Genomic DNA, 11,950 nt, shown 5'->3' with positions numbered 1-11,950 from the left:
GGGAATTGGGCTCAGCGGGTCATCAGAATAGAAGTACTGGGGGAATCCATTGCCTCGTAGTCATCAGCAGAAAACAGAGAGGGCGCACTGACAACAGGTCCCGTCTGAGTAGAGGCATCAACAAGGGTAGCAGCTGGGCTCAGCCGATATCGTAGAGGAGGAGGAAAAGTGGACTTTGTAGAAGGAGTGCGTAAGACGTCAACCAAAAGAGCAAGGTCCGCAAATAGGTGGGACAGCTGGTATCTAGTGTTGAGATCAAAGCCCTCCAGTCCCTCTAGAGCAGCGAATAGGAAACCAAGTCTCGCGTTGTGAGTTGCATATCAAGAGACATAGAGAGGCATGTAAAGAAGGGCATTCACCATGTGCACCTGGTCACTAGTAGCCAAAATAACATGCAGCATTAAGTAACAAATGGACCACCAAAAAACAAAGGGAATGAGGCAAAAGCAGGGAGCTATCTATAGGTCCATAGAAACACACACACACACACACACACACACACACACACACACACACACACACACACACACACACACACACACACACACACACACACACACACACAGAAGGCAAGGGACAAAAGATGTATGGAAACAACACCGGGAAAAAGAATGAGTAAAAATGAACAAGTCACAGTTAGAAGTAGATAATCTAAAACACTCACCCATGTTCAAATTAATGGGAAAAATATCCAAAGGTGCAGCAACAGAGATCCTCTTTGTCCAACGGCCGGAAGCCAAGTGATGAACCAAACGGGAAGTACGGTTTTAAAAAACCCAAACCGGGCCAGGTCGAATTTAAGGGGATTGGGAAAAGACTGAAATAGGAACCTAAGGGGTTAGGGAAATGAATAAAACATGATTATAAGGGTTGCTGAAAAAGAGTAATGATGTAATATAAGGGTTGTCAGAACCTGTACAAATATGGACATAAGGGGAACAGGAGGCAAGAATAGCTAAACATATTGGTATTTGGAAATAGAACAAGGGGCGGAGGCTCATAGGACAATTGTATAAAAGGGGAGACCCGCTCCAGGCTAGTCAGATCACTCTTTGGGATATCGCAAACGGTTTGGATCTCATGTGTTTGGGCTAAATAAAATTGGACCTTTGCTTTTCCTCACTCACTGATTCTGTGTGGTATTTCTCGAAACCTGAATGAAGACTCAACTGAACTAGCGTGAGTACATCTTTTCTGAGATAATTCTTAACTTGTGTTATCTGTACTATATAGTGGACAGAGAATTGTTCCACATGAGTCATATGACTTTGTTTTGGTTCGCTCGCTTCCTGCTTGAGCATTTAGTTTAAGTGTCTTTAAATTGACCCAGGTGTAGATGTTTTGGTTGTGATTATGTTTACCATTTAAACCCCTCGGTTACGGAGCACTTCGCTCAGTATTATCGTTTGTATCATTTGTATAGTTGATGTCGTTTGTTTCCATGCCTTGATTCATGATCTCGTTTTATGCCACGATTTCAGTTTCTCGTTTTCCGGTGAAGACCGCGTTTTCTTTGGTTTAAAGTTACGTGTCTAATAAATACTTTGATCTGCACCTGCATCCGCCTCCAGTCCCGATCCGTTACACTACTTCTGTTTTGAGCTATGCTGCTGCTTGTGTTTTCTTTAACTATTACTTATATTGCTGTTATTCTTAATACTTATTGTTATTTTAAAATAAATAAATAAATAAATAAAAAAGACCTTACTCAAGCACATGAATAAACAAGTAACTTCCGGATAATAAACCGGGGGAAAAAAATAAAACGTTCAAATTAAACCTGACAATTGACCCATTTTCTAATTTCTTATTTTTCACTTGAGCGTAAGATTGAAAGAATGAAAAACATTTTGAAAAACTTTGATTTGTAAATGAATAATGACATAAGCCATTTTTTTCATTTTGTGATATTTGGTTCTTAATTGAATACGAAAAGAAGGAATGGTATACAGATTATAAATCCCTACTTCATCCCAGAAGTGATGCACATGGAGACTAGTGAACTGTCACAGGAGTCTGACGGACAGGATGGAGGGACTACAGATGAGGTGAGTGAAAACATTGTAAATAGTATTAGCAGTAAAAGACCTGAACGTAGTTTTACTGTAAACGCCAGTGTAAATGATGGTACTGCTGAAAGTGTGAATGTTAGTGATGAGAGTGAGAAACAGGATAATGTTGTAGCTTTGGCTACTGATGTGGCTCAGGCTGGTGAGTAAGAGGAGGGCCTGGTAGGTGAGCTGAATGATCTGTCTCAATGGACAACATCCTATTTTGGGATAAAGATTGGATACAGTTTTGAAAGGGACCCAATCAAGCAACCAGCCCATTCAAAGCTTGCTTACACTAGTTATATTGGTACTATTTGAGGGCAGTTTTTGCTTATTGCCATACCACTCTGCCAATGCCTGATCTTGTCTGATCTCTGACATAAAGGTGAGTTGGGCCTGGTTAGTACTTGGATGGGAGACTGCATGGGAATAACAGGTGCTGTAAGCTTTTGAATAAGGCTTTCCTTTGCTTTAGTGTTTTAACCATCTGGGGTCTTCAAACGCGGCCGCACGTTCTGCTGGATTTTTTTCCTCATGACGGCGGAAACAACTTAAAATATGCCATCATTTTTGGCCATGCAGATAAGTGTAAGACATCATTAGAAACTATAAAGGGTCTAATTTTATTTCTGTACACTCACAATAACAAAATCTTCTGCTTTTGTAAAATAAAGAAAATAAACAGGGTGCGCTTTCAGCTGTCTCTGTGTCCGCGAGAAACTTTATGAAACATGTCACAAAAATGAACTGTAACTCAGCGAATACTTATCACACAAACAGGAAACACTAATTATAATTATAATTACTAATGATGTAAAACTTCATGAAGACTTGTGGAACTTGCGTTTGTCAAAAGGAATTATACTTCTATTGGATGATGAATAAATTGGATGATGAAAATAATCTACATGAAGCGAGTTGACTTGATACTGACTGGCACATACTATATTCATTTAGTACTGTGAATTGTGAATTGTGATATTGTGAATGTGTGTGTTCCTCATACCAGTTAACATTTAGTCTGTGCTTTTGTTTTTCTTTAGCATTTTTAATAGAGTTATTTTAATTTATGCTTTAAAACGGTTGGCAAACAGATGTTTTTGTTTTAGAATGTAATGTTTATATTTTAACCCTTTTTTTTTTTTTTTTTTTGCAAATGTGTAGCATAGCCTACATAAATACATTCACTATATTTGTTTTATTTGACTTTAGTTTTCACATTGTTTGGAGGACCAAATTGGCACCGAAATTCTCAATCCTGTGATCAGCAATCAGCCAGTCCTGCTTAAATTAAAATGAAGTGCCTTGTACCTACACCAGTCTAGCATGGTCCAGGGATGGTTCACCCAAATATAAAAATTGTCAACTACATACAAAATTTATACCTGCTTCAGTGATTTTGTCTATGTAAGTCATAGTCATTGTCTATGTAAGTCATTCCTCTGCAGTCTGTGGACAGTCTACACTGTCGAACTCTGAAGCCATGGAGAGGAGGCTGTGCACCCAGATCTGGTCATGCCGGTGAGAGGTCCAGAGAAGATGCAGGGAGGCTGACACAGGAAGCAATGGGGAGATTGATGTAGAGACTTTCTTAGGTATGACTAAAACAATACTGTTGAATAAAATGTACTGCAATAACATCACTGTTGTCATTTCAAAAGTTCACAAATATGTGGTGGCTTCCTGCTAGCCGTGCTAGCCTCGCTGGTTGGTAACTGTAATATGATAGGAGAGATCTACCTATTGGTTGGGATTTGGCAAATGACCATATTGGAATAAAAAAAATCAAGAAAGAAGCAAATAAACAAAGAAACAAGCAACATTTTTTTCATTAGTCAGGTTTCAACTTTGAGACCACGCTTTGAGACCATGTGAGTGGTGACTAAATTCTCAGCCATTATGAACAATTCATTTAATTTGTTCCTGTGGCTATTAGATTATTAAATATGGAGTCTGTTTAGCCATCCAGCCCTCACCTTATATACAGAAATCACAGCATGCTACCTTTGGTAGAAACCCAACAATGAAGAGTGTTGTTGATAGAATCATGTACAGAGTGGCCTTGGCCTTGTCCTTTTGTTTTTTTCTCTGACTAATGTCCTATTTACCCAGTCACTGACTTCTGATTGACAGCTCCCTGTGCAGAAGTACTGTTTTGTGTTGTTCTCTTTTTTTTCTTTTCTTTTTTTTTTAAATAATAGATTTAATGATGTTCCATTTTGGAACTTTGGGATAGTTTTTATAATGAAACCCTGAATTTTCTTTCCTTTTGATGGGAAGTAGCACCTCGGGATACCTATGCAATTGGAGTTTTAGTGCACAGTGTCTGGTTACACTGGCTACAGAATTATAATTATTTACTGCTGTGTAAATGTCCACAGGCATACTGGAGGAGTTCCATATTAGCCTAACACATTCTTAGTTTGAGCAGCTGCCTGAGAAGTATTTTTAGCACTATACTGGATTTACAGTATAGATACTGTATAATCAGGATGGAAAGGTGTATATGACAGATCTACAGCTTTTTAAAATATAATATGTCTCATCTATGTTCTACAGATAAGTTCAGGGCGACTGGGTAAGCAGTGCATAGAGACCTTGCTTAGGCTGTGTCATTCTGTCCAGCTTTACTGGAGGACCATGAAGCAGGCATTTATCTCCTGTGACAAGGAATGCACAGGAAAGATTTCTCTTCAGGATTTCAGAAAAGTAGTTTATACTGCCCTACCTTTAACTCATAGAGTCCTTATTATCATCCAACATTACCCTGTACAGTATATGATACTGTATATTATGTAATATAAGTGATAGTGCTTTTTTTCTTACAAAGTGCCTTGCTCTTTGTAGTGCCACCATGGAAATGGTAGCAAATGCATTTTATTATTTTTTATTTTATTTTGAAGGCATGACCAAAAGACTGGCTAGTACATTAGAAATGCAAAGAGAAGTGATGTATGGATATTTGAGTAGCTTATAATACAACATGCATTTATCTTACCTTAACCCTTCTTAATAAACTGCACTACTTTACATGTTTGATATCTCAACAGGTTTTGAGGCAGTACAACGTCAATCTCTCAGAGGAAGACATCTTTCATCCTACATCTTTCTTTGATAAGAACATCTCAGGATGTATTTCATACAATGAGTTTCTGAGCATTTTACAAAATATATGCAGAGCCATCTTGTATTGTATTGTAATAGTACAACATAGTGTGCAGGGGTGGACAAGTCAGTAGACAAGAACATGTTTTTATTGTTTTATTTGTAGTTGTGGACAATAGGCTCAGTAGGCTAACAGTCACTGTATTTTTTTCTTCTCTAGTGTAACAACCAGAGAAAGAAAGAAAAAGAAAAAAACCTGCCTCCTATTAGCTTTTACAAAACAAGCATTTACTTTTTTACTGTAGTATGTGTAACTTGTTATGATCCCACCGCCTGTTGCACTACTCACAGCCGGTTTTACTATTCATATTATTTGACATGTGACCTTTTGACACATAATCTTTTCAGAATCAGGAACACACAGGCATATGGAAACACTGACGAATCCAAGAGAAAATAAATGCAGCGCACAGTGATCATGTAACTCCAAACACAGCACACAGTCACCTTAATACTATTGTGGCATCGGTGAGCAATAGACTTGATCAGGAAGCATTGTTAAAACAATGCACTGGCTTATAGAACAAATGCAGGCTTGGTAATTACAAATCCCATTACATGTCGTAAAATTGCTAGACATAACAAAAACTAGATAAAGTTCCAGTATAAAACATATATAATAAACAAACAGCACAGTACTATGTTAACAAGTAAGACTTAATGTAACAGAGCGACATTAACATTAAACTGCTAACATTAGAGACGCCCCAGAAAATGCATATTAAGACTTGCTAATGGCAGCGAGGTTACAATATCTTATATGTACAATACAATATCTACAATATCTCTTATGTGTGATAATATCAGCTGTGCTACCTCAGACACTTCTTTAGAAAAGGATAATGACTGTTGCAAAGATATATGCTACGCAGGAGTATATTTTATATACGTGTTTGTGTCTGTATTAAAGCACATAACTAGGAATTAATAAGTCAGCATGTGCTATTGCATTATTTTAGCCTAGTCAGTAATGGGAAATGAACACATGTTACTGGGCAAGCATATTGAAGCTTTCACTTAGCCAGTGGGCTATACAATGAATTTGTCCACACTTGGTGTGTTCTATTAGTTTATTTATTTATTTATTTATTATTAATACAAAACAATTACTGTGCAATTATCGTATTACTCTTCCTCATTTAAAACTTTTGGTCTAAACATCTATACATTTCTGTTATTTCCCACTTGTGAATTTCATAATTTCTGAAGCTCAGGTAACTTTCAGGGTTGTTTAGGTGGCATTACTGTTCATTTAATAAAATATAACAAAACAGTCTGTGTTAGTAGTGCTCATAGTTACAGTGAACCCTGTCTGAGGTACAGCTTGGCTCAGGCTGAATGAGGAATTATACAGGCCGGGTCACAGAGTTCAGTAGTGATTATTCTATAAAACAGGTGAAAGTAATAATGGACTCTTATCATTTACACTAGTAAGTGTGTAAGGATCACATACCAACATGTAGCAATACCACATACCAATAACATAAAGAAGAAGAAAGAAGCAAACTTACTTAGATGATTTAATAGTACATTGGTTCAAAGTCAACGGTCATGCTGAGCCTCTGTTGCATAAGTGTTATTGTAGATAATGTGAATAGCGATGAACTTCCTCCTCATTCAAAGCTACATGCTGATAAAAAAAATGAATGAGAAACATGCTCACCTCAAATTATGAGCGGAATATTTTTTTTTGCTGGTTGTGGATTTTTGGAAATTTATTATTTTGGAGTGCACAGTTTTCTATTGGAACGGGCTCACCACCTAACTAAAAATACCAGTAAAATTTGTGGTGCTTCATCAGAGGCGCTGATAGCAGCCATGATAGCATGTCAAATGTCACCCGGTAAGGGATAACATCAATCAATAAATAAATAAATAAATATATATATATATATATATATATATATATATATATATATATATATATATATATATATATATATATATATATATACACACACACACACACACACACACACACACACACACACACACACACATACACATATATATATATATATATATATATATATATATATATATATATATCCTCATTTTACCATTTCAAAATAATAAACAAAAGAAAAGGACCCGAAACAAAAGTTTGGGTCTACTAAGAGTCTACTAAGTCAGTACTTAGTAACACCCCCTTTGGCAAGTATCACAGCTTGTAAATGCTTTTTGTAGCCAGCTAAGAGTCTTTTGATTCTTGTTCGGAGGATTTTAATCCATTCTGCCTTGCAAAATGCTTCTAGTTCTGTGAGATTCTTGGGCTGTCTTGCATGCACTGCTCTTTTGAGTTCTATCCACAGATTTTCGATGAGGTTTGGGTAGGGGGACTGTGATCTTCAGTGGCATTGACATGTTGCTCTATTTTCACTTTGTTTAATGGTTTCCTACCCATAATGCTGTTAGACTACCTGCTGATACTGGTGCCAGTAGAAATTAGCTCTTGATTTATCTCTACTGAAAGAAAGCAATGCAGTAGTGCTTTAGTCCTTTCGAATTTCCAGCTGTCTCACCTTGTCATCTGTGCACGTTGCTGAAACATCAGGTTCCAATAAAACCACCATCAGCACCATCATGCTTATTATGTCATAGATGGCTAACTAGCTGTGTAGAGTCTCTGCTGTAACTCATGTTTGAGATCGTTGAGATAATTTTCAAGGTAATATGTTTGCAAATGTATTTGCTGCCACTTGAAACTAAAAATTGCTAAATTCTCTGTTCATAAAATACATATCTTGCATAGATCTACATTACAGGATGTGACACTATACAGAAAGTCCCAAAAGACTCCATACATTAACACTTTTTTAGCAAAATGTCTTCCAAAATTTTTCATACTTCGCTTAGGCTATATTATATATATATATTGAGATAGCCTTTAAGAAGGACATATTAAAATCATTTCCATGGCTGGATCAGGAAGCTGTAGCAAGGTTGCGATGGACTTTAACAGGATACATGGTGAGCACATCACACACACCACACTGTCGCCAAACTTATTAACAAATTCAAAAAGACTGGAATTGTTTCAGACCAACCGAGAGGTGGATGTCCATGAACATTCACTGATGAAGGCACAACTGACGTGTTGCTGGTGTACACCCCCCCCCCATAGGTACGGAGACTTTTGGGACACACTGTAGGAGTAGAACGGTGCAAAGATGTTTTTCTTAATGCAGCTATGAAAAACGTCTGGGTTACATATGGAACCCTGTTCCCTGAGAAGGGAACGAGACATTGCATTTAGCATAACACTATGGGAGCGCCTTTGCGCGCGACCGGCATCTGAAGCTTGTGTAAAATCATGCCTATTTATAGGCCCGCCATGATCAGGTGACATGGCAATTAAGCATGTTGCATGATAGCCTTTGAGGAGGTGACCCCCCTAGTGGAATGAGCCCTTATGCCCAGAGGCGTAGCGAGACCGCATGCCTCATAAGTGATAGAGATTGCTTCCACTATCCAATTAGAGATGCGCTGCTTTGACCTCTACTGTCGCCACCAAAGCAGACCAGCAGCTGCTCCAACTTATACCACTGGCCAGAGCGGTGGACGTAAGTACAGAGAGCCCTTACTGGACACAGCAGGTGCATTTCATTTTCTCGTGTTCTGGTGTGAGGAACAGAGGAGGGCAGAGAGCCTGCAACACCACAGGCTGGGCAGCAGACATAGGAGCCTGGGGTGGAATGAATATCCAGGCTGTAATAACGAATGACTGTGTGTGGCGTAGACCACCCTGCAGCCACAGACACATCCTGCAAGGATACCCTTTTGGACAAAGCCTTCGAGGAGGTGACCGCCCTAGTGGAATGAGCTCTTATGCCCAGAGGCATGGCAAGACCGTGTGTCGTAAGCCCTAGAGATTGCTTCCACTATCCAAGTAGAGATGCGCTGCTTTGACACAGCATCACTTTTCCTGTCGCTGCCAAAGCAGACCAGTGGCTGCTCTGACTTACGCCACTGGCCGGAGAGGTGGACGTAAGTACAGAGAGCCCTTACTGGACACAGTAGGTGCATCCTTTCTTGTTCCGGTTTCTTGTTCCGGTTTCTGTTCGAGGTTTCTGACACCATGCAGAAACCTCGAAGTTAGAGGATGTCGCCCCACAGAGGCTCCATCAACAGGGTCGTGGCTGGCCGAATTGGCGGCCATGTAAGTCCCGATTGTAGAAGGAGCCCACCCTGCTGAGAAATATCCTTGTAAGAATTCCAGGACTGTAGCTATTGCGCAGTTCACTGGGTCTAGCTGACATTCCTCACACAACAAGACAAAAAGCCACCACTTGAGCGCAAACAATTTCTTCATGGATGGTGCTCTGTGGTTCAACATGGTCTCTACAACCTCAGTTCTGATTCCAGAATCTATGAGCTGGTGCCCCTCAGGGGCCTGACCCACAGTTTCCTTGGTTCTGGCCGAAGGTGATAAATCAGCCCTCTGGCTTGAGACAGTAGATCAACTTTAAGGGTTCAAATGGGGCACCTGACTAACTTTCCAGGACTACAGAAAGGTCCCAGGAAGGTATGCGTGACCTGCAGATGGGCCTCAGCCACCTGACACCATGCATAAACCTCGAGGTTAGAGGATGTTGCCCCACAGAGGCTCCATCAACATGGGCGTGGCTGGGCAAAATGGGGGCCATGTAAACCCTGATTGCAGAAGGAAACGTGAGAAACGTCCTTGTAAGAACTCCAGGACTGTAGCTGTTGCACAGTTCACTGGGTCTACAGTGGATCCCTGTGGATAGGAATCTCCCAAGGAGTGCCATCTAGCAGGGATATTATCTCTGAGAACCATATTTGAGCTGGCCAATAAGGTGCGAACTACAGCGGGCAGTGAGTTGTCTCCTCGGAGGCGAACACATGTAGTCCCGCTTGGCCAAACCTCTGCCATATGGACTCCACCACTTGTGGATGGAGCCACCAATTCCTGGGCCTCAGCCCCTGCCTCAACAGGATGTCTGTCCCCACATTCCATTTGCCCAGAAAGTACATTGCACTCACTGCCAAAACATTCCCTCTGACCAGAGAAGAATTAGTTGCGCCTGCCTGAACATAATCCTCCCTGGTGGTCAATATATGAGACCACTCCTATGTTGTCTGTAAACATATGGTGACCTCTAAATTGACATTGGCTGCTGCTGCCATAAGCTCCAATAGTCTCCCATAGAGACTGGATGCAAAGATCTGGCTTTATCTTGCTCAAGGTTGATAGGATTGACCCTACACATGTTGGGGATAGAAACACCCTCATCTTAATAGAATGCTTATAACCCCTAGAAAAGTTGTCCACTGCACTGAAGAAAGCATATTTTTCTGAGGTTCAACTGAGCCCCAAGCTCTTCATGTGAGCGAGAACAACATCTCGATGTTGAACCACCAGTTCCCTGGATCATGCTAGAATTAACCAGTCATCCAAGTAGTTTAGTACACGGATACTCTAGAGTCACAATGGAGCCAGAATGGCATCCATGCAGTTTGTGAAGGTGCGAGGGGATAAAGCTAGCCCAAAGGGAAGAACCTGATCTTGGCTGTGGAAATATGCACCTTTTAGATCTATCATCACAAACCAGTCCTCAAACTGAATCTGTGGAATGATAAGTTTGGGCGTGAGCATCTTGAACCTGTATGTCCGAAGAGTACAGTTGAGATGACGCAGATCTATAATTGGCCGCATACTTCTCTATTTTTTGTGGACCAGGAAATAACAGCTATAAAAACCTCCCTCCCTCAAGGAACGGGGTACATGTTCTATGGCCCCTTTGTCCAAGAGGGATCTTACTTCCTGCGCTAATGTCGGGCTCTGGTCTGTGCTGACAACTGTCGTGAGCATACCTCTGAACCGGGGGGTCGAGCTCTAAACTGGACCCGGTAACCCTTCTCTATGGTAGACAAAACGCATGGAGACACATTTGGCAGTTTCCACGCTGCAAGATGGTCTTTTAGTGATGTTAACTATTCCACATGGAGGGAAAGCATCAGATTTTCATTGCCATGTGACAGCTCGCTGACCAGAGAACACTGAAAATTTGGGACAGCCTTGGCTAGCGTTGGCCCTACAGTGGCACTGGGGGCTAACTGCCCTAACAACCTCATGTCCCCTGACATGTCCCTCCATGACCCCTCAGTACCGCATTTCTTTGTATGCTTGACCTTTATTACCATTCTCAGATCAGGCCTAGTAGCAGGCCGCTACTGTGGCTGCCCGGTTCCCCTGGCTGTCTGTGGGGGTTGGCTGGCTGCCATACTCGCTTTCTGTGTCTCCCTCGCACTAGCGCTGGCCCGGGCTCCAATCATGGATGCCTGGGTGAACTCGACACAACAGGGAAGGAACTGACTGAATGCCGCCATATGTCGAGCTCACTCAGCAGGTCTGCTTGGTAGGCCTGCAACACTGTCATTGTCTGCAGTGACCCACAAGCAAGACTACTAATGCATAGGCCTTGCCCACCAATGTCACGGTGGCCTTACACGGTGGCTTGGATGGCAAAGCTGGCCCCCCTAAATTACCTGCCATCGATGGCATTAGGTAGCTTGCAAGCACCTCCTCCACCTTCAGCATAGCTAAATAGCCATGCCGTTCATTCCCCACAACGGCCGAATAATCCAACATTGTGCGCTCCCATAGTGTTATGCTAAACGCAATGTGGAGTTCCCTTTGAAAAAGAACTCAAAAGCTTCGCAATTTAGCATTGTCTATGCCTTTAGATGAGACTGACCAAATATGATTA

General features: G+C 41.0%; 1 long non-coding RNA gene and 1 pseudogene across 2 annotated transcripts; both read left to right on the top strand.

Annotated features, from left to right (window-relative positions):
- The first annotated feature begins 1,045 nt into the window (after positions 1-1,045).
- On the top strand, positions 1,046-6,324 carry LOC128633709 (uncharacterized). 2 transcript variants are annotated; one of them, XR_008397092.1, is made up of 4 exons: positions 1,046-1,179; positions 1,937-2,048; positions 3,500-3,646; positions 5,102-6,324. It is a non-coding gene; the product is annotated as an uncharacterized LOC128633709 (long non-coding RNA). The 2 variants fall into 2 exon arrangements; XR_008397093.1 differs by having other exon boundaries at positions 1,981-2,048; positions 5,102-6,323.
- On the top strand, positions 2,381-2,499 carry LOC128633841 (uncharacterized; annotated as a pseudogene).
- Positions 6,325-11,950: the final 5,626 nt, after the last annotated feature.

The sequence above is a fragment of the Ictalurus punctatus genome, chromosome 10 (genome assembly GCF_001660625.3).
Source record: "Ictalurus punctatus breed USDA103 chromosome 10, Coco_2.0, whole genome shotgun sequence".
Taxonomy (NCBI): Eukaryota; Metazoa; Chordata; class Actinopteri; order Siluriformes; family Ictaluridae; genus Ictalurus; species Ictalurus punctatus.
Note: the sequence above shows the minus strand (reverse complement) of the source record. Positions and strands in the feature narration are given on the sequence as shown.